This window comes from Balaenoptera physalus (genome assembly GCF_965194825.1).
Source record: "Balaenoptera physalus genome assembly, chromosome: 13".
NCBI classification, from domain to species: Eukaryota; Metazoa; Chordata; class Mammalia; order Artiodactyla; family Balaenopteridae; genus Balaenoptera; species Balaenoptera physalus.
In genome coordinates, this window is record NC_138892.1 from 63,779,109 (window position 1) to 63,802,025 (window position 22,917).

General features: G+C 38.3%; 1 protein-coding gene across 10 annotated transcripts in view; it reads right to left on the reverse strand.

The window, feature by feature from the left end:
• ATF1 (activating transcription factor 1) overlaps window positions 1-22,917 on the reverse strand; it is a 61,739-nt gene that overhangs the window by 30,485 nt on the left and 8,337 nt on the right. The gene's annotated exons all lie outside the window — the stretch shown is intronic.

The following is a 22,917-nucleotide window of genomic DNA, read 5'->3' on the forward strand; positions in this document are numbered from 1 at the left end:
AAAAAAGAAAATTACAGACCAATATCACTGACGAATATAGATGCAAAAATCCTCAACAAAATACTAGCAAACAGAATCCAACAACACATTAAAAGGATCATACACCACGATCAAGTGGGATTTATCCCAGGGATGCAAGGATTCTTCAATATACGCAAATCAATTAATGTGGTACACTATATTAACAAATTGAAGAATAAAAACCATATGATCATATAAATAGATGCAGAAAAAGCTTTTGACAAAATTCAACACCCATTTATGATAAGAGCTCTCCAGAAAGTGGGCATAGAGGGAACCTACCTCAACATAATAAAGGCCATATACGACAAACCCACAGCAAACATCATTCTCAATGGTGAAAAACTGGAAGCATTTCCTCTAAGATCAGGAACGAGACAAGGATGTCCACTCTCACCACTATTATTCAACATAGTTTTGGAAGTCCTAGCCATGGCACTCAGAGAAGAAAAAGAAATAAAAGGAATCCAAATCGGAAAAGAAGAAGTAAAACTGTCACTGTTTGCAGATGACATGATATTATACATAGAGAATCCTAAAGATGCCACCAGAGAACTACTAGAGCTAATCAATGAATTTGGTAAAGTTGCAGGATACAAAATTAATGCACAGAAATCTCTTGCACTCCTATACACGAATGATGAAAAATCTGAAAGAGAAATTAAGGAAACACTCCCATTTACCATTGCAACAAAAAGAATAAAATATCTAGGAATAAACCTACCTAGGGAGACAAAAGACCTGTATGCAGAAAACTATAAGACACTGATGAAAGAAATTAAAGATGATACCAACAGGTGGAGAGATATACCATGTTCTTGGATTGGAAGAATCAATATTGTGAAAATGACTATAGTACCCAAAGCAATCTGCAGATTCAATGCCATCCCTATCAAATTACCAATGGCATTTTTTACCGAACTAGAACAAATCGTCTTAAAATTTGTATGGAGACACAAAAGACCCCGAATAGCCAAATCAGTCCTGAGGGAAAAAAATGAAGCTGGAGGAATCAGACTCCCTGACTTCAGACTATACTACAAAGCTACAGTAATCAAGACAATATGGTACTGGCACAAAAACAGAAACATAGATCAATGGAACAAGATAGAAAGTCCAGAGATAAACCCACGCACCTATGGTCAACTAATCTATGACAAAGGAGGGAAAGATATACAATGGAGAAAAGACAGTCTCTTCAATAAGTGGTGCTGGGAAAACTGGACAGCTACATGTAAAAGAATGAAATTAGAATGCTCCCTAACACCATACACAAAAATAAACTCAAAATGGATTCAAGACCTAAATGTAAGACCGGACACTGTAAAACTCTTAGAGGAAAACATAGGAAGAACACTCTTTGACATTAATCACAGCAGGATCTTTTTTGATCCACCTCCTAGAGTAATAGAAATAAAAACAAAAATAAGCAAATGGGACCTAATGAAACGTCAAAGCTTTTCCACACCAAAGGAAACCATAAACAAGATGAAAATACAACCCTCAGAATGGGAGAAAATATTTGCAAACGAATCAACGGACAAAGGATTAATCTCCAAAATATATAAACAGCTTATTCAGCTCAATATTTAAGAAACAAACAACCCAATCCAAAAATGGGCAGAAGACCTAAATAGACATTTCTCCAAAGAAGACATACAGATGGCCAAGAAGCACATGAAAAGATGCGCAACATCACTAATTATTAGAGAAATGCAAATCAAAACTACAATGAGGTATCACCTCACACCAGTTAGAATGGGCATCATCTACAAACAACAAATGCTGGAGAGGGTGTGGAGAAAAGGGAACCCTCTTGCACTGTTGGTGGGAATGTAAATTGATACAGCCACTATGGAGAACAGTATGGAGGCTCCTTAAAAAACTAAAAATAGAATTACCATATGATCCAGCAATCCCACTACTGGGCGTATACCCAGAGAAAACCATAATTCAAAAAGACACATGCACCCCAATGTTCATTGCAGCACTATTTACAATAGCCAGGTCATGGAAGCAACCTAAATGCCCATTGACAGACGAATGGATAAAGAAGATGTGGTACATATATACAATGGAATATTACTCAGCCATAAAAAGGAATGAAATTGAGGCATTTGCTGAGACGTGGATGGATCTAGAGACTGTCATACAGAGTGAAGTAAGTCAGAAAGAGAAAAACAAATATCGTATATTAACGCATGTATGTGGAACCTAGAAAAATGGTACAGATGAGCTGGTTTGCAGGGCAGAAGTTGAGACACAGATGTAGAGAAGAGACATATGGACACCAAGGGGGGAAAACTGCGGTGGGGTGGGGATGGTGGTGTGCTGAATTGGGCGATTGGGATTGACATGTATACACTGATGTGTGTATAAAATTGATGACTAATAAGAACCTGCAGTATAAACAAAGAAACAAACAAAACAACTAATACTAAACTTTCATTGGGTTATTTGTATGGAAATATGTTAATATAAATGTTTCAGACATTACGTGAAATTTCTAAAAATCTTATATGTTCTGGTATAATGTTATAAGTCATAATTCTAGTTATTACTTTAAAATGTGTATCTCAGAAATAACTAAATTTCCTTGTCAACTGCATTATTATGAACTTTCATCAAATCTTTAACCGTGGTCATTTTTAAGTCTTTTGTCATTTACAGACAGTTCTGGGTGTACTCTGATGCTTTTGCAAATATGTTCCTATAAAAGGGTTTCATCTTCAAGGAATTCATGGAAAAGACTCTGACAAGTACAGGTTTCAGGTAACTGACTGTACTGCTGAACTGAATGAATAAGCATTTTCAGAACTCTAATGAAAAACTTATGAACTCATAAAAGTGCTAACAAAATATCAAGATGAAAAAAAAATGAATTACATGGGACTGAGTGAACTGATGAGGATGAGTATAATTTTTGTGACTTTCTGTCTGAATTAAAAAAAAAAAAAAAAAATCCCACAAGGACTCAGAGGCAAAGAATATACAAATCAATTTTCACTGCAAAGTAAAGGAGCTGTTACAGTGGAGGATTACTGGACTGAATGTCAATATTATGACATAGTACGAGTGTGTTTCATGTTTGGTAATTGCAATCATTGTTGCTTTTGTTGTGGTCATCCATGTACAATGCTTGGTGGCAGTCTATTTATCTCTTGTAAAAATAAAATACAGTGTGTGTGTGTGGAAAAAAAAAAAAAAGACAACAAGACAAAATTCTAAAAAAAAAAAAAAAAAATTAATTACATGGGACTGAGTGAACTGATGAGGATGATTATAATTTTTGTGACTTTGTTTGAATTAAAAAAAAAAATCCCACAAGGACTCAGAGGCAAAGAATATACAAATCAATTTTCACTGCAAAGTAAAGGAGCTGTTACAGTGGAGGATTACTGGACTGAATGTCAATATTATGACATAGTATGAGTGTGCTTCGTGTTTGGTAATTGCAATCATTGTTGCTTTTGTTGTGGTCATCCATTTACAATGCTTGGTGTCAGTCTATTTATCTCTTGTAAAAATAAAATACAGTGTGTGTGTGTGTGTGTGTGTGTGTGTGTGTGTGTGAAAAAAATAAATAAATAAATTTAAAAAAAGCAGAAACAAATGCAGCATTGTAAAGCAATTATACTTCAATACAGGTGTTAAAAAATAAATAAATAAAATCATAATAACATTAAAAAAATAAAAAAACTAAAAAAAAACAAAATTGTGTACACACACACAATAAATAACAATTTAGAAAATTTAAACACTGAAGGTCATTTGATAATATTAAGGAATAATTTTTTTAGGTGTGATAATAGTATTGTAGTTATGTTCTTTAAAGGAGTTCTTATATTTTAGAGATACATACTGAAATACTGAAGGCTGAAATGATACCTAGAATTTGCTTCAATATAATCCAGTTAGTGGTGGGTTAGGGGGGACAAGGAGCCGTGAGTTAATAATTCTGAAGCAGGGTGATGGGAACCATGATGGCTTAACCTAATAATCTCTTCTTCTGAATATGTTTGAAATTTTCTGTATTAAGTATTTTGAAAAGTACAATACTGAACACAACAGCGGCTGGTCCTGTGTCGCTCCAGAGCCCAGTGCTCTTTCCAAGACATCTTATCCCTCCTGGTACCACTGACTTTTAAAACCTCTCACACTCTGTATGTTCTCAATTTGCTTCCCACACAACAAGTTTATTTGTTTTGCCTTTTCATTTCAAGGAAAAAGGAAGAACAGACTGTTTTGACATTTGGAATAATGATTTTTTACTTACTTCAGTATCAACTATGGCAAACCCTTAAGCCCCGGGTATCCTGCACAGTTATCAATGGACTGGAGCCGTTATTTCAAAATACAAATGAAAAATAAAATGAACCAGAGCTGTACATCTTTTAGCTTATTATTTAATGTAAAGATAATTTAACTGTAATTTTGTGGTTTTAATTTTTTTCCCCCATAGTTAAGCCTATGCTGTACTTGCCCCGAAATGTCACTACTTCCTAGGTCTCAAAAGATTCAAATGATCCTTGGACAGAGAGGATTTATACATGGTAAACTGACCAAAGTAAAGAATTCATACTCAACAGCGTGCTTTCAGGAAAATGTATCTCCTATACTATTATTTACTTCTTATTTTTCTTTAAAGTATATATCTGCTTTTGTAAACTCAAATATACTTAAAAAGAAAACCTTATTTCACTATGATAAATAGAAACTAGTATCACTTGCTGTAAGTATATGGTAACTATAAAAATAAATATAATGAAAACAATGTTGTTACTAAATATCATATTTTTAACTTAAGAACAGGGTAAAATCTTAGATGCTTCATATTTCTTGACACTTCTCTGTCCTCTGCTTCTTATATTCTAAAGACTCTATAGATTCTAAATCACCAAGCCAAAATCTGAAGTACAGTGAGAATTAATAAAAGAGTAAACAAAATCACCTGTCAAGGTAGATTTGAACTGCTCTCAAAGGAGAGGGGGGAATAAGAGGCCAGGTTTTCCTCCAGGTAAAGATAGGGGACCTCCTATTAAGCTGGGATTTGCAAAGGGCCACATCATCAGGGTAAGGTAACAGAAGGAAAGTTGCCTAGGTACGGAGGACGGAAGGGCTGAAGAAGATGTAACTACCTCTCCAGCAGACTAGAGCCCAATTAACAACACCTAGGTGGTACAAAAAGACAAAAAGAGCCTCAAACCTTGAAGGTGGTTCCCCAGGCACCTGGCAATAGTAAATTCTTTCTGGAGAAAGGCACACTCATCCTTGGCCACAAAAAATTCCCACAGTTTGTCAAGATTAATGGACAGTAAAGAATAAAAAATAACCACAAGGCACCAGGAGCAAGATGCAAAAACAGCAGACAGCACAATCAGACCCAAGTGATTTTTAGATATTGACATTATCAGACATTATAAAGCAATTATGCTTACTATGTTTAAAGAAACAGTAGATTATGTTTCAAGACAAGCTTGAAAATATCTTCAGTAAATAGAAAACTACAGTCGATTTGAAAAAGAACCAGATTTTCTAAAAATAAAGAAAAAATACTTGAAATTTTAAAAATCATTGTTCAGGGCTTCCCTGGTGGCATGGGCTTCCCTGGTGGCGCAGTGGTTAAGAATCCACCTGCCAATGCAGGGGACACGGGTTCGAGCCCTGGTCTGGGAAGATCCCACATGCCATGGAGCAACTAAGACCGTGCGCCCCAACTACTGAGCCGGCGCTCTACAGCCCGTGAGCCATAACTACCAAAGCCCATGTGCCTAGAGCCCATGCTCTGCAACGAGAAGCCACTGCAATGAGAAGCCTGTGCACCGCAACGAAGAGCAGCCCCTGCTTGCCACAACTAGAGAAAGCCCGTGTGCAGCAACGAAGACCCAACACAGCCAAAAAAAAAAAAAAAAAAAAAAAGTCATTGTTCAGATACACCAAACAAAGCTAAAGGGAAACTTAGTGAGCTGGATGACAGGTAAGAAGAAATTATCTGAACTGCAATACAGAGAGACAAACAGATGGAAAATGTATGAGAGGTTAAGAGATACAGAGAATAGAGTGAGAAGAACAAAGAGTAGGATAGAGGCAAAATGTGAAGAGATAATGCCTGAAAGTGTTATAAAACTCATGACCGATACCAATCCATACATTCAGGAACCCTAGTAACTCCCATGTGGAATAAATAAAAAGAATTCTACACCTTGGGACTTCCCTGGTGGCGCAGTGGTTAAGAATCCACCTGCCAATGCAGAAGACACGGGTTCGACCCCTGGTCCAGGAAGATCCCACATGCCGCGGATCAATTAAGCCTGTGCGCCACAACTACAGAGCCTGTGCTCTAGAGCCTGTGTGCCACAACTACTGAGCCCGAGTGCCATAACTACTGAAGCCCACATGCCTAGAGCCCATGCTCCACAAGAGAAGCCACTGCAACGAAGAGCAACCCCCACTCGCTGCAACTAGAGAAAGCTCGTGCGCAGCAATGAAGACCCAATGCAGCCAAAAAAAAAAGTCTACACCTAAACACAACACAGTGGAACCTGCAAAACAACTAAAGGTAAAAAGAAGACTATAAAAGCACCCAAAGGAAAAAAAACAGATTATATTTAAAATAGCAACAGTCCTGTTTTAAACTTACTTCTCAAAAGCAATGATGGAAGACAGAAGCCAGCAGAGTATTTTAAATGTGCTAAAAAATAACTTAGAATTCTGTGCCCAGTGAAAATGCCTTTTAAAAATGAAAATGAAATAGGTATTTTCAACAAACAAAAATAGAGCAGCAGACCTACATCAAAGTAAATTCGAAAGCAGTGGTTCTCAACCAGGAATGATTTTTGCCCCCCAGGGACATCTGGCAACACCTGGGGACATTTTGGGTTGTCACAATGGGGTGGGGTGGTTGGCACTGACATCTAGTGGGCAGAGGCCAGGGGTGCTGCTAAATATCCAACAATGCACAGTCCACCACAACAAAGAATTATCCAGCCCAAAATGCCTATAGTGCTGAGGTTTTTCTAAAGCAAATACTTAAAGTAAAAGAAAAGTAATCTCAAATGGAAGCTGAGACATGTAAGAAGGAATGAGGAGCAAAGAAATGATAAATACGTGGGAAAAAAAAATAATGATGAATACATAAAAGAATTATGAGGTTTTATGGGATTAAAAGAGAAAAAGATAAAATTAAATCCTAACAACAGTGACAAGTTAGAGGATAAATGGGAAATAAATGTTTTAAAGTTACTGGAATGTCTGAGAGGAAAGGTATTGATTAACTTTGGACTTTACTAAGTAGGCATGCTATAATTAGAATAATCACTAAAAGTAGTAGCTGAGTTTATGTACAGTCCAAATTGATACAAGTGATGGCAGGATGGAATGAGAAGAAATAACTCAAAAGAAGACAAGAAAGGAGAGAAAAAGAAACATGGAACATGTGGATCAAAAAGTAAAAAATAAGATGGTAGGTCTAAATTTATATGTATCAGTAATTATGTCAACTGTACATGGACCAAAGCTCTGTTAAAAGTCTAGAAGACTACAATGGAATACTATTCAGCCATAAAAAAGAATAAAATCTTGCCATCTGTGACAACATGGATGATCTTGAGGGCATTATGCTAAGTGAAATAAGTCAGACACAGAAAGACAAACACCACATGATCTCATTTATATGTGGTATAAACAACAACAACAAGCTCACAGAGAGACTGGTGTCTGCCAAAGGCAGGGGGTGAGCAAAAAGCACAAACTTCCATTTATAGAAACATTTACTGTACTGCCTATTTGAAACTTGCTCAGCGTACATTTTAAAAGTCCTCATCAGAAGGAGAAAAGTTTTTCTAACTATGTATGGTGAGGGATGTTAACTGGACTTACTGTGGTGATCATTTCCCAATGTACACAAATATTAAATCATTATATTGTACACATGAAATTAATACATTATATGTTAACTATACTTGAAACAAACACAACAAAACAAAAACCACGATGAGATACTGCAACACGTTCATCAGAATGGTTACAACTTAAAGAAACTCACCAGACCAATTTTGGGTACTTAAAGTGTATCAACAGTGCTCTCATACACTTCTGGTGGTGGTGTAAACTGGTGTAAGTTTATAAAATTGTTGGCAGTATCTACTACAACTGAACATTTGCATATCCTATGACCAATTCATGGGCAGCACAGACATGTACAAGTGTGTGCACTAAGCACAAGTCACAATATCTAAAAACAAGGGAAAAAAGTCTAGGAAACTAGATCTTTTTTTTTTTAAATCTAGTTATATACTGTTAACGAGAGATACACCTAAAACATAACCTAAGGACACAGAAAGTTTGAAAATAAAAGCACAGGAAAAAAAGATGCCATTAAGATACTAAATTAAAGCCAAATTAGTATCAAATTAGACTCTAAAGTAAAAAGCATTTCTAGAAATAAAGACACAAAAGGGACAATTCTCCAGGAATATACAATTTTAAAATCTAGGGACCTCCCTGGTGGCACAGTGGTTAAGAATCCACCTGCCAATGCAGGGGACGTGGGTTTGAGCCCTGGTCCGGGAAGATCCCACATGCCATGGAGCAACTAAGCCTGTGTGCTGCAACTACTGAAGCCCATGAGCCTAGAGCCTGTGCTCCACAACAAGAGAAGGCACCGTAATGAGAAGCCCACACACCACAAGGAAGACTAGACCCTGCTCGCCACGACTAGAGTAAGCCCGCACGCAGCAACAAAGACCCAACACAGCCAAAAAACAAACAAAACCAAACCCAGTAGAACTCTTTACAAATAAATACATAAAATAAAATCTGCATTCGTTTAATAACATAGCCTCATAGCACACTTTCAATCATACAGCATAAACTGAAGGACCACTAGGCGAAATCAGTCCACAATTATAATGGAAGATTAATACAATGCTCTCAAATTAGTCATAGAACAAAGAGACAAAAAGTGATAAAGACATAGAAGATTTAACAACATGACCAACAAAGCTGAACTAATAAATACACAGAACTCTGCATCTAAATACAGAATATGCCTTCTTTTCAAGAGCACACTAAACATTTTTAAAAATTTATCATAGGTTCTATGATAGCAAAGTTGTATTGCAAATTAGTTTCTAATTTATTAATTTTGTGACCAAAATCACACACATTCTATTATTTCATGGGAAGAGATATCAAGAAACCACAAAATTGCTTCTCAAGAAAAAAACAGGGAATTCCCTGGCGGTCCAGTGGTTAGGACTCGGTGTTTTCACTGCCGGGGCCTGGGTTCAATCCCTGGTGGGGGAACTAAGATCCTGCAAGCTGCATGGCGCAGCCAAAACAAAAAAAAGTGCTCAAAATTATATCATTACTTAGAAAAATGCACTTAGTATGAAAATTCTGAGATACAAACTTGGGGTTTTTTTGTTTTTTGTTTTGGCTGCACTGCATAGCATGTGGGATCTTAGTTCCCCGACCAGGGATTGAACCCATGCCCCCTGCAGTGGAAGCGCAGAGTCCTAACCACTGGACTGCCAGGGAATTCCCTGAAACTCAGTATTTTTTTTTAACGAATTCACCAAAGTTGGAGTCTTATTACCCTTAACAATAGAAACTTGCTGGTCATGTTTCCTCCAAATAGTTGTATGTGATATAATGTACCAAATTTTCTTCTAAGGTTTAATTGTTCTTCTTAGTCCTTTTACCACAAAAACCTCCTGCATCAACAGAGAATGCTACTATGTGTACTCATATTTGCTTTGAAAAAGCTCATGTATACTCAAGATCTCTTGGGTTTCCAACATTCAGACATTTTCAGTGACCTCACTAAGTCCATCAACACATTACAATACTCTTTTGCTACTACGTACTATACTTCAGTTGTAGATTAGAACATTCACTCTATATTCTGTGGAACATTCATCTCTTACTACAGACTGTTAAGTGAGACCTCTCATGTTAAATCCCTCCATATATACTGATTAACTTAAAATTATGAACCTTTTGGTCTATTGGTTCAGTCATATTACTTTCCGTAATTTGGGGCTGTAATCTAATAGTTGTATAGGCCAAGTCCAGAGTATTATTAACACTACAGGCACAGTTATTATAATAACTGTGATGTATCTAATGTCTACTATAGGTAAAATTTTATTATAGCATGATATTTGTAAATTATATCTACTCTCACATCCCACTGAAGAAATTAGCTATTCCTTATAAATACATTTTCTCATACTTTCTCAAGCTAAGAGTCATTCCATTATAACAAAATATCTCATTTCACACTGTCTGCAAAATAAATGGATAGATGAAGAGAAAATCTAAGCTGTTCATAATTCTTAATCTGCTTTCAAAATGAAAGAATGCAAGTGAACCACTTTCTTACACTATATACAAAAATAAAAAAACAGATTAGACCTAAGTGCAAGATCTGAAACCATAAAATTCCTACAGGAAAAGAGGCAGTAAACTCTTTGACACTGGTCTTAGTAATATTTTTTTGGATCTGTCTCCTCAGGCACGGGCAACAAGAGCAAAAATAAATAAACGGTACTTCATCAAACTTAAATACTTTTGCACAGCGAAAGACAATATCATCAAAACAAAAAGGCCGGACTTCCCTGGTGCACAGTGGTTAAGAATCCACCTGCCAATGCAAGGGACATGGGTTCGAGCCCTGGTCTGGGAAGATCCCACATGCCATGGAGCAACTAAGCCTGTGCACCACAACTACTGAACCTGAGCTCTAAAGCCTGTGAGTCGGGGCTTCCCTGGTGGCACAGTGGTTAAGAATCCGCCTGCCAATGCAAGGGACACGGGTTCAAGCCCTGGCCTGGGAAGATCCCACATGCCACGGAGCAACTAAGCCCATGCACCACAACTACTGAGCCTGAGCTCTAGAGCCCGCAAACCACAACTACTGAGCCCACGTGCCACAACTACTGAAGCCTGCACGCGTAGAGCCCACGCGCTCTGCAACAAGAGAAGCCACGACAATGGGAAGCCCGCACACCGCAACGAAGAGTAGCCCCGGCTCACCGCAACTAGAGAAAGCCCGCACACAGCAACGGAAACCCAACACAGCCAAAAATAAAAAATATAATAAAATAAATAAAAAATTAAAAAAAAAAAAAAAAAGCCTGTGAGTCACTACTAAGCCTGCGTGCCACAACTACTGAAGCCCGTGTGCCTGTGCTCCACAACAGAAGAAGCCACTGCAATGAGAAGCCCACGCACCACAACGAAGAGTAGCCCCCCACTATCCACAACTAGAGAAATCCTGCATGCAGCAATGAAGACCCAGTGCAGCCAAAAATAAATAAATTAACTAAAAAAACAAAAGGCAACCTACTAAATGGGAGAAGATATTTGCAAATGATATATCCAATAAGGAGTTAATATCCAAAATACAGTAAGAACTCATACAACTCAATACCGAAAAACCCCCAAACAATCCAAATTTTAAAATAGGCAGAAGACCAGAATAGACATTTTTCCCAAAAAGACATACAGGATTGCCAACAGACACATGAAAAGATGCTCAATATCACTAATCATTAGGGAAATGCAAACCAAAACCACAATGAGATATCACCTCACATCTGTCAGAATGGCTATCATCAAAAAGACAACAAATAACAAGTGTTGGCAAGGATGTAAGGAAAGGGGAAACCCTCATGCACTGTTGCTGAGAATGTAAATTGGTACAAACACAATGGAAAGCAGTATGGAGGTTCCTCAAAAAATTAAAAATAGGACTACCATATGGCCCAGCAATTCCACTTCTGGGTATTTACCCAAAGAGAACAAAAACACTAGTTCAAAAAGAAATATGCACCCCTATGTTGATGGCAGCATTATTTACAACAGCCAAGATATGGAAGCAACCTAAGTGTCCTTCGATAGATGAATGGATAAAGAAGATGAGGTACGTATGTGTACACACACAGACACACACACACACACGCACTGGAATATTAGCCATAAAAAAGAATGAAATCTTGCCATTTGCAACAACATGGATGGATCTAGAGGGTATTATGCTAAGTGAAGTAAGTGAGACAGAGAAAAACAAATACTATATGATTTTACTTATATGTGGAATCTATAAAAACAAAATGAACAAACAAAAGATACAGACTCATAGATAGAGGAGAACAAACAGGTTTGCCACAGGGAGGGGAATGAAAGGTTGGGCAAAATAGGTGAAGGGGATTCAAGAGGTACAAACTTCCAGTTATAAAATCATATGATCACACCAATTGATACAGAAAAAGCATCTGACAATCTAACATCATTTCATGGGAAAAACAAAAAAACAAAAAACCTCTCAGAAAACTAGGAATAGAAGGGAACTTCCTCAAACTCACAAAGAGCATCTATAAAAGACTTACAGCTAATGTCAGGTTTAAAGGGAACTTCCTCAAACTCACAAAGAGCATCTATAAAAGACTTACAGCTAATGTCAGGTTTAATGATGAAACAATGAATGCTTTCCCTTTGAAACTGGGAACATAGAAAGGATGTCCATTTTCACCACTCTATTCAAGATAATTCTGGAAGTTCTAGCCAGTGCAATAAGGCAAGAAAAAGAAATAAAATGCATACAGATTGGAAAAGAAATAAAACCAACTCTATTTGTAGATGACACGACTATACATAGAAAATCCTAAGCAATATTAAAAACAAACAAAAAACCCCCAAATCATCCCTCCTAGAACTAATAAGTGAGTTCAGCAATGTTGCAAGGTATAAGATCAATAAACAAAAATCAACTGCATTTCTATGTCCTTACAACAAACAAGTGAAATCAAAATTAACACAATATCATCTACAACAGCTCCAAAGAAAATATGCAATATTATTTACAACTGCTCCAAAGAAAATGAAATACTTAGGTGTAAGTCTAACAAAACATGTATGGGATCTGTATGTTGAAAATGACAATATGCTATGGAAAGAAATCAAAGGAGATTGAATAACTGGAGAGATTTACTATATTCGAGGACTGGAAGAGTCAACAAGATGTCAGTTCTCCCCAAACTGATCTACAGGTTTGCAGACATAGACAAGCTTATTCCAAAATTTATATGGAAAGGAAAAAGACCTAAAATAGCCAAAACAATTTTGAAAAAGAAGAATAAAATGTGAGGAATCGTCTTCCTGATGTTAGGGCTTAATATAACATGGTAATCAAGACAGTGTGGCACTGACAGAGGGACAGACATATAGATCAATGGAACATAATAGAGAACTCAGAAATAGACAAATATGCCCAAATGATTTCTGACAAAGGTGCAAAAGCAATTCAGTGGAGGAGAGATACTCTTTTCAACAAATGGTGCTGTAGCAATTGTACATACATAACAAAACCCCTCAAATCTATACAAAAGTTACCTTAAAATGAATTGTGGACTTAAATGTAAAACATAAAACTTTAAAACTTTTAGGAAGAAACAGGGGGAAAAAAATCTTTGAAATTTAGCTCTAGGCAAAGAGCTCTTAGATAACATCAGCACAGTCCATAAAAGGAAAAATTTATAAATTGGACCTAATCAAAATTTAAAACCTTTAGCTCTGTGAAAGACCCTATTAAGCAAATGAAAAAGAAAAATTATTCTTCTATTCCCCATATGATTCATACTGGAAACATCGAAATAAATTCACCTAGATTTCTAACTCTCTATAATCTTTCTTTTCTAAAAAGTAAAATCAATATGACCAAGCACATCCAAAACATTAGATAGATAATCGCCAGGTAAGAAAGGATTACCAAAAACACTGGTGCACACACACACACACACACACACACACACACACACACACACACACACATTCTTAGCTTATCCCCGGACGAACCCTTGGGTTAAATTCTCATGTCAAAAATATGAATGGAATGAAAATCAATCTGTTTTAAAAGTGTTCTGGAGCCAAGCCTATTTGTTAATTTCTTAAATTATCCTCATTTATCATCATCCACTGCCTGGAGGCAACAAAGGACTGTGGTGATTATAAAGTCTGCAGTGGTAGTGGACACCATGACGTAACAGTCAGATCCCCTTTTCTCTGATAAAAGACTTATTCCCCAGCTGCTGGAAGACAGCTGCTGACAGTGTTCAGTCGTCGGCCCTCTTTGGAATTGCCCTGGCTGATGACAGTCACTCTGCCTGAGGTCACACATACCGCTTCCCGGGTCAGTCAAGATCCAATGCTTGGTGCATGCAGGAATACAAAGGCCTGGCTGGTCCCTTACCCCAATTCTGAAGAGCTATCTCAGCTTCAAATCTCCCTATAGGGTCAGTTGAGGTCTTCATTGAGACTGAATCAAAGTCCAACTTTTCCCTCTGTTCAATCCTTCTTCCTCTATTCCTTTCTTTCCCTTCCACAGGTGGTAATCCCAAGAGGACCTCCTAATAAACCTCCTGCATGCTAATGTCCATCGCATTGTCTGCTTCTCAGGAAACCCAAGCTGTGAGAGAAGTCAAACTGCTGGAATTCAAATCATGTCTCTAGCCTTACTAGTTGTGTGACCTCTAAAATGAGGATTAGAAAAGCACAGGAAATTGGTAAGAGGTTTGAAGGCATTAAAACATGTAAAATGCTTACAATACACTTGGCACACAAATTTCTCTACGGTATGAGAATTACTGAAAGTTAGGAGCTGGAAAAGACTTTACAGATCACCAAGTCCGATGCCTTTATTTCCAGATGCTGAACATCAAGTCTAAGTAAGTTAAGTGGGGACTTCCCTGGTGGCACAGTGGTTAAGAATCCGCCTGCCAATGCAGGGGACACGGGTTCGATCCCTGGTCTGAGAAGATCCCACATGCCTCGGAGCAACTAAGCCCGTGCGTCACAACTACTGAGCCTGTGCTCTAGAGCCTACGAGCCGCAACTACTGAGCCCGCGTGCCACAACTACTGAAGCCCACACACCTAGAGCCCATGTTCTGCAACAAGAGAAGCCACTGTAATAAGAAGCCTGTGCACCGCAAGGAAGAGTAGCCCCCGCTCGCCGCAACTAGAGAAAAGCCTGTGTGCAGCAACGAAGACCCAACGCAGCCAAAAATAAATAAATAAAATGAATTTTTTTAAAAAAAGTGATTTAATAAATAAGTTAGGTGACTTAGTCAATGTTCCAGAGTCACTAAGTGACAAAACCAGGATTCAGACCAGGTCTTAAGCAAGGCTGCCTCTCAATCTATATATACTTTGTAATTAAATGAAATTCATCAAGTACTGAGTCCCTCTCCTTCACCTTCTTGCCATAATTGAACCTCTGCTCTCCTCTGGAGAACACTGCGTCTCTCCTGCACTCATACCATGAGCCTACAGACAGAGTGGGTATTTCCTTTGCTCTTCATTGCTACTTCCAGGCCACTGACCCAAGTTCTACCTGAAAACTCCCAACTTTGAGGCTCAGAGCAGCAGACTGTCCTTGTGGCAGTCATGTCCCCTCATTTCTTTAAGACTTTAGCCCCAGGATCACTCTATTCTCTCCAATACTATTCCTGATATAATTTGTGGTGATTTCAGTATGCAACATCCAGTATCCTTCCATGCCTGGGCCAGTTTTTGATTCCTCTCCTCCAAAGCCCTGTCTTCTACCCTTCTCGGCCACCCACTCCCATTGTCATACCCTACAGGGTTTCTAAACAGGCATTTGGGGCAGGACAATTCTTCCACGTGCAGGAATATCCTGCTCAATGAAAAACATTTAGCATCTCTAAATTGCCCACTAAATGCCAGTGGCAACCCCCATCCCTACCCCCCTACATATTTCTAGACATCTCAGTGGGGAAGCAGTACCACTCCAGTTGAGAACTACTTACCTAAACCTTATCATTACCAATAAACATACCCCCCTATAATCTCAAATTCAAGTATCCCCCTCTCTGAGTACCACCTACTTCCAACTCACTACCTCTACTATTTGGACTCTCAACAATTCTTGGACTCCACAGGAACTTATAATCCATCGAGTCTACTATCTTTTCCCTGCTCTTGACCCCATCAAGTCCCTACTTCTTCCTTATACAGCTTAAATTTCATGGTCCAGCATTATAATCACTGTATCACATAACCTTCAATGTCCTTGTCTTTTTTTGCTTCACTGTAGTCTCTGGACTAAACAGCAACCTGTTAACTCACATACTCTATGCCTGTAACCTGTATGCAAGTACCTGAATCTGACTGTAGAAAGACACACAACTGAACTTAATGGTCACACTTTAAGTTCATGAACAGTAACCTCAAGTGGACTGTTAATGCTCTCCAACAATCCTACTATATATCCCTAGTCCACTTACGTTCTCAAAACATTTTATCTGACCGAAAAACAAAGAAGTTATCAAAAGAAAACTTTCAGAGTACCTCATCCCCAATCTACCTACCTAACCTGTATTTGCTTGCTTTCTTATTATGGATGAGGTACCTATGCTCACGTAAAATAAATTTTTCCACTTGCAGACTAATGCTCATCCCCGCCCCTCCTGAAGGACATCATCCCAGATTGTCCTTTCTATATGTCCTGTGTCATCAAATACTACTGCATCACTCCCACTGGTATATAGACAGGCTGTTAATTCCTCCCATCATAAAAAGTAATAATAAAAATAAAACTTCCATGACTTATAAAACCCCCTCCAGCAACTTCATTTTGTAGATCCCTTTGCAGCAAAACTCCTCTCTACTCATTTTCTCCCCTCTTTTTCCCATGTTCTCTTAGATCTAATTAGATTTTTATCCCCACTTCGACTGAAAACAGTTCTTGTCAAGGTTGTCAATGAACTCCATGTTGCCAAATACAGTCAACTCTTGTTATTTGTGGTTATGTTCTATAAAGCTGCCATGTACACTGAATTAGCAAATGCTGAACCATTGTTCCTAGGGGAAATACAGCGTTAGGTTGCTGCAAGCCTCTAGGCACAATATTTTCATCAACTGGTCAATATATAACATTGTTTTAAGTGTGTTTCTGTTTAAAGACACCTTATTTAATACAGGCATACCTTGTTTTATTGCACTTCACTTTATTGTGCTTTGCAGATATTGCATTTTTTACAAATTGAAGGTCTGTGGCAACCTTGCATAGAGCAAGTCTCATTGAAGGCACAAAAAGTTAGCACTTTTTAGGAATAAAGTTTTTCTTTTTCCCTTGGCCGCGTGGCTTGTGGGATCTTAGTTCCCTGACCAGGGATTGAACCCAGGCCCTCAGCAGTGAAAGCTGGACCACCAGGGAATTCCAGCAATAAAGTATTTTCTAATTAAAGTATGTACATTGTTTAGACAGAATGCTATGGCACATTTTAATAGACTACAATATAGTATAAACATAACTTTTGTATGTAGTGGAAAACAAAAAAATTGTGTGACTTGTTTTATTGCAATATTAGCTTTATTTTGGTAGTCTGGAATATAGTACTGTTAATTCATTAACATTGAACTTATGGTCAACAGCACTACAAGTCACACCTGAATGAAACTTATGTAACACATGTATTTTCTACATAAGGTACATCATAGCCTTCTTGCACTTAACACTTAAGCACTATGCTTAGAGGCCATTTTAAACAGCAACATCACCAACAAAAAGCACAATAATGTGAAAAACATGGCACTAACTAGACCACAAAAAGGAGAATTGTTTATAGTATGAGACCTAAAATTGTAAGACAGGGTACTGCATTGTTCGACCTCAACTGAGAAAGTGACTCAAATTTTTCACTACTCCACACATGTCCACTAATGACCACACGAGTGTGTACTGATTTTGGGGTTACAAATGAATTTTATCAAGTAGGTGAATTTGCAAATACAGAATCCTTGAGGGACTTCCCTGGCGGTCCAGTGGTTAAGACGGCACATTTCCACTGCGGGGGGTGCAGGTTTGATCCCTGGTCAGGGAACTAGGATCCTGCATGCCACAAGGTGCGGCCAAAAAAAAAAAAAAAAAAATCCTTGAATAATGAAGATCGACTATATAATAGTTACTGCTACTCCTCATTTGACCTACCAGCAGCATTTTACATAGTTGACCATCCCGTCATTCCTAATTTCCATGATCCCGATTTCTCTTGATTTTCTTTTTACTGCTTTGGCCATCCCTCTTCAATCTCCCCAAACTCCAAATGTTGGAAAGTCCCAGAGTCAAATCCATTGACCTCATCTCTGACTACACTCACCCCCAGTAATGTCATGTAGTCCCATGACTTTAATTACACTTATGTTAAATATTTAGATATTGTGCCACAGCTCTCAGATGCTCTGTTCTGTTTTTCTCCCCACTTTTTTTTCTTTTTTCAGTTTGGATAATTTTTGTTGGCCTATCTTCAAGTTCACTGATTCCTTCCTCAGCTGTGTCAAGTCTACTAATAAGCCCAAAAACATAATTCATCAATGTCGCAATTTTTATTTCTAGCATTTCCATTTGACTCTTTCATACAGTTTCTATTCCTCTGCTGAAATTTACCTCCCGTTCATACATGTTGTCCACTTTTTCCACTACAGCCTTTAATATATTATTTTAAATTCACTATCTGATACTTCTAACAACTGAGTCATCCTGAGTCTACTGATCATTTTTACTTTTGACAGTGGGTGATTATTTCCTTGCTTTTTTGTATGTGCTCCATAATTTTTGCCTGAATGATGGACATCATGTGTAAGATAGTAGAGACTGAGGAAACAGTATTCATGCCTAAAAATGGCATGGTAGTTCTTCACTACTTCTTCTACTAGGCTTTTAGTGCAGGCGGTGGCTGGAGGAGGGATGAGTCAATCTATTCAGGAATTGAGCAGAGTTTGGGTTTTGTTATGATTACCTTAAGTACACTACCAGCTCTAAATTCCTCTAGTGTGACCTTCTGCTTAGGGTGGGGCCTGGTTTGCCAGAGAGTTTTTCTCAGTGATCTTGCTCCACCCTCAGCTTTAGGCTTTCTCTGTGCACTTGACCCAGAATGTCTCTCCATACTCTTAGCTCTCCCCAGGGATAGACTGCTATTGCTTTACCTGCTGGAGGGGCTGAGGGGAGACAGAGAAGTTGCTGTGTTATCCTGGCCTAGTCTCAGTCTCAGGGGGTAGGGCTTTCTCCCAGTAGTAGGAAAACTAACGGTCTGAACCCAGGAAAGTTTTCTGCCCTTCCCTCAGGGTTTATGGATTTTCTTTTTCTTTTCACTTGTCCCACCCACACTGGAAAATGGGGTTTATTCCCTTCCCCCAGTGGCTTAAAGCTATTTTCCACAGGGAATAAGGGTCCAGGCAGGCCTGTACCACCTTGAGAGGCTTTCTCTTGTCTCCCTTGCTTCCCCTAATCTTTCTCATGAGCAGTTCTTGGAGATCCCTGGAGTGGGTGTTACCTACCCTGTGTCTGCAGCTCCCAAGGGTTCTATAGTCTCATACTAGCCTACACTTGGACTTTAGCAATTCAATAAAAATTTAGCTAAATTCTTCTCTTTTTCTGACCATTTTTAATTTCTTTAATGTTGTATCTATTTTATTTATTTTTATTTTTGGCTGCATTGGGTCTTTGTTGCTGCCCATGGACTTTCTCTAGTTGCGGTGAGCGGGGGGCTACTCTTCATTGCGGTGCGCAGGCTTCTCATCGTGGTGGCTTCTCTTGTTGTGGAACATGGGCTCTAGGCGCGCGGGATTCAGTAGTTGTGGCTCTCGGGCTCTAGAGCGCAGGCTCAGTAATTGTGGTGCATGGGCTTAGTTGCTCTGCAGCATGTGGGATCTTCCCGGACCAGGGATCGAACCCGTGTCCCCTGCATTGGCAGGTGGATTCTTAACCACTGTGCCATCAGCGAAGCCCCAATTTAGCTAAATTCTTATTTCCCCCTGTATGACAGCCCTGCCTTCTTCCTGTGCTCTGCTACTGCTACGGGTGAGCCATGCCCACATGCCACTACTAATGTGTCGAAAGAAGTTATGATTTTTGTATATTATAGCTTACTCTTGTTTTACAGTGGGAGCAATATGCTTCCCAGCTTTCTACATCCTAAATGGAAGCCAGAAATCACCCAATGAGTTTAAATACCACCTATATATCTAGAATGCCTAAGTTTACATTTCCAGTCTGGACCTCTCCCCTGGACTCCAGACCATATATATCCAACTACCTATTGGACAAATCTACTTGTATGGTTTGGCAGACAAATTCTAAGGTGGCCCCTATGGTCCTGACCTTCTGGTGTTCATGCCTTTGTGTAATCCTCTCCCCTTGAGTGTGGGAGGGATCTGTGGTTTGCTTCTAACCAACAGAATAAGGCAAAGATGATGGGACGTCATCGCTGTGATTATGTCACATTTTATGGCTAAGGAATGGGATATCATTCCCTTGATTATGTTATATTATATAAGACTTTGTCTTGTCAGCAGACTCACTCTCACTCTCCTGCTGAACTTAAAGTAGCAGGCTGCCATGTTGTGAACTACTTATTGGAGAGGGCCAGGTGGCAGTGAATTGCAGGCGACCTCTAAGAGCTGAGGGTGGCCTCCAGCTAAAAAAATTAAAGTTCTCAGTCCTACAGCTGCAATAAAATGAATTCTGCCAACAACCTGAGTGAGCTTAGAAGTGAATTCTTCTCCATTCTAGTCTCCAGATAAGAAGCCAGCCCTAGCCAACATCTTGATTGCAGCTTGTGAAACTCTGAAGCACAGAACGCAACTAAGACAGAAATTTTAGGATAATAAATGTGTGTTGTATTGTTTTAAGCCACTAAATTTGTGGTAATTTGTTTTGCAGCAAAGAAAACTAATAAATAGTATCATAAATTTAACATGCCCAAAAGCTAAATTCCTGATTGCCAACATCTCCCCAAAAAGAAAAAAAAAAAGCACCAATGTTGTCCATCTCAGTAAACAGCATCTCCATTCTTACTGTTATTCAAGTCAAAAACTGTAGAGTCAATCTTGACTCCTTTTTCCCTCTAAACCCACATCCAATCCAAAAGCAAACACTGGGGGACTTCCTTGGTGGTGCAGTGGATAAGACTCTGTGCTCCCAATGCAGGGGACACAAGTTCGATCCCTGGTCAGGGAACTAGATCATCCCACATGCATGCTGCAACTAAGAGTTCGCATGCCACAACTAAGGAACCCACCTGCCACAACTAAGACCTGGTGAAACCAAATAAATTTTAAAAAAAAATTTTTTTTTTTTAAAAAGCAAACACTGTTGGCTTCACAACCAAATTATATCTAGAATCTAACTTTATCTCACCACCACCACTAATACCACCTTGGTCCAAGCCACTATTGTCTCATGCACAATCAATGTAACAGCCTCCTAACTGGTTTTCCTACTTCCACTCCACAAAGCAGCCAGAGTAATCCTATTAAAATATCAAAGGGCTTTCTCTGTAAAATATCAGTCAAATCACGTTTTTACTCAAAAACCACTCCCCAGGTTCCTTATCTCACCCAGATTAAAAGCCAGAAATCTTACAGTGGCATACAATGCCTACATTATCTGGCACTCTCCCCTGCCATCCCAAACCTCTCTGCCTCATCTTGTATCCCTCTCCCCTCACTCATCCCTCTCCTACCACACTGGCTGCCCTGCTGTTCCTTAACCATGCCAAGCACATATCAGTCTCAGAGTTTACAGCTGTTGGTCCATATAATTGAAGAGGTATTTCCACAGATATGACTTCTCAGACCACCTTATATAAAAAGGCAAGTCCCCATCCCCATCAACAACCCCCTATTCCTCCTACCCTGCTTTATCAGCCTCCACAGCACATATTACAAACTGATACGTTTTATTCTCCCCAACACTAGAATGTATGTTCCATGAGAGCTGAAACTTTTGTTCACTGTTATATCCCCACCTTATACTGAATGACTGAATAAATATTACTGTTTATTAGATACTTTTTCCTTATAGAAGTTAGAGTCTAACAAAGCAGTCAAGCCACAAGAATTTGGATAGCAAGTCAGTGACATTATTTTTAAAAATCACTATAAAATTATTTACCACCTAGAAATGTACTTATTCTATCTCTGTAGATATGCTTCTGAGGAAACCTGGAAAACATTCACATCTAACCAAAATAACTGAAATCTGTAAGTAAGCCAACTGAATTAAAACATTTCTGTGAAGGGCCCTATTAACAGAAGGTAAATGAAAGACTCTATCATTGTTTTTCCAGTACCATCTGAGGAAGATATCATTATTCTTCACAGATATAGCCAAATAACAGAGAAGTATACATCAAGCTTGAAGGATTAATCCTTTAGTTGCTTGGTTCTCAAACTTTTTCGTCTCAAGACCCTTTTATACTCTTAAAAATTATTAAGGACCCCAAAGAAATTTCATTTATGTCAGTTTCTAATCTAATACTTACATTTAAAATTTAAACAGAAATTTTAAAACTATTTAACAGTTCATTTAAAAACAGCAACTAGAGAAAGCCCGCATGCAGCAACAAAGACCCAACACAGCCAAAAATAAAATAAATAAATTTATAAAAAATAAAAAAAATAAAAACAACAATCATAAATCCATTACATGTTAACATAAATGATATATTTTCACTAATATGACTAAATATCCCCCCCCAAATTCGTGAGAGAAATGACACTGTTTTACATTTCTGCAAATCTCCTTAATGTTTGAGTTAATAGAAAACAGCTGAATTCTCTTATGTGCTTTTACATTAAATATTTGCCATATGTTGTTTTGTTGAGGTACATGAGGAAAGTCCGGCCTCACTCAGGTATGTAGTCAGAAAAGGGAGGGTTGTTTTAATTGTTTTTTCAGATAACTGTGGATATTCTCCTTTGAAACTACATTAAAACTTGACAGGTTGTAGTTTCTTATAGGTTGTCTGCAATGTATAATTTGAACTCTGTGTATTCTGTTAACATTAAAATCCATTGGTGTATCTTGCAT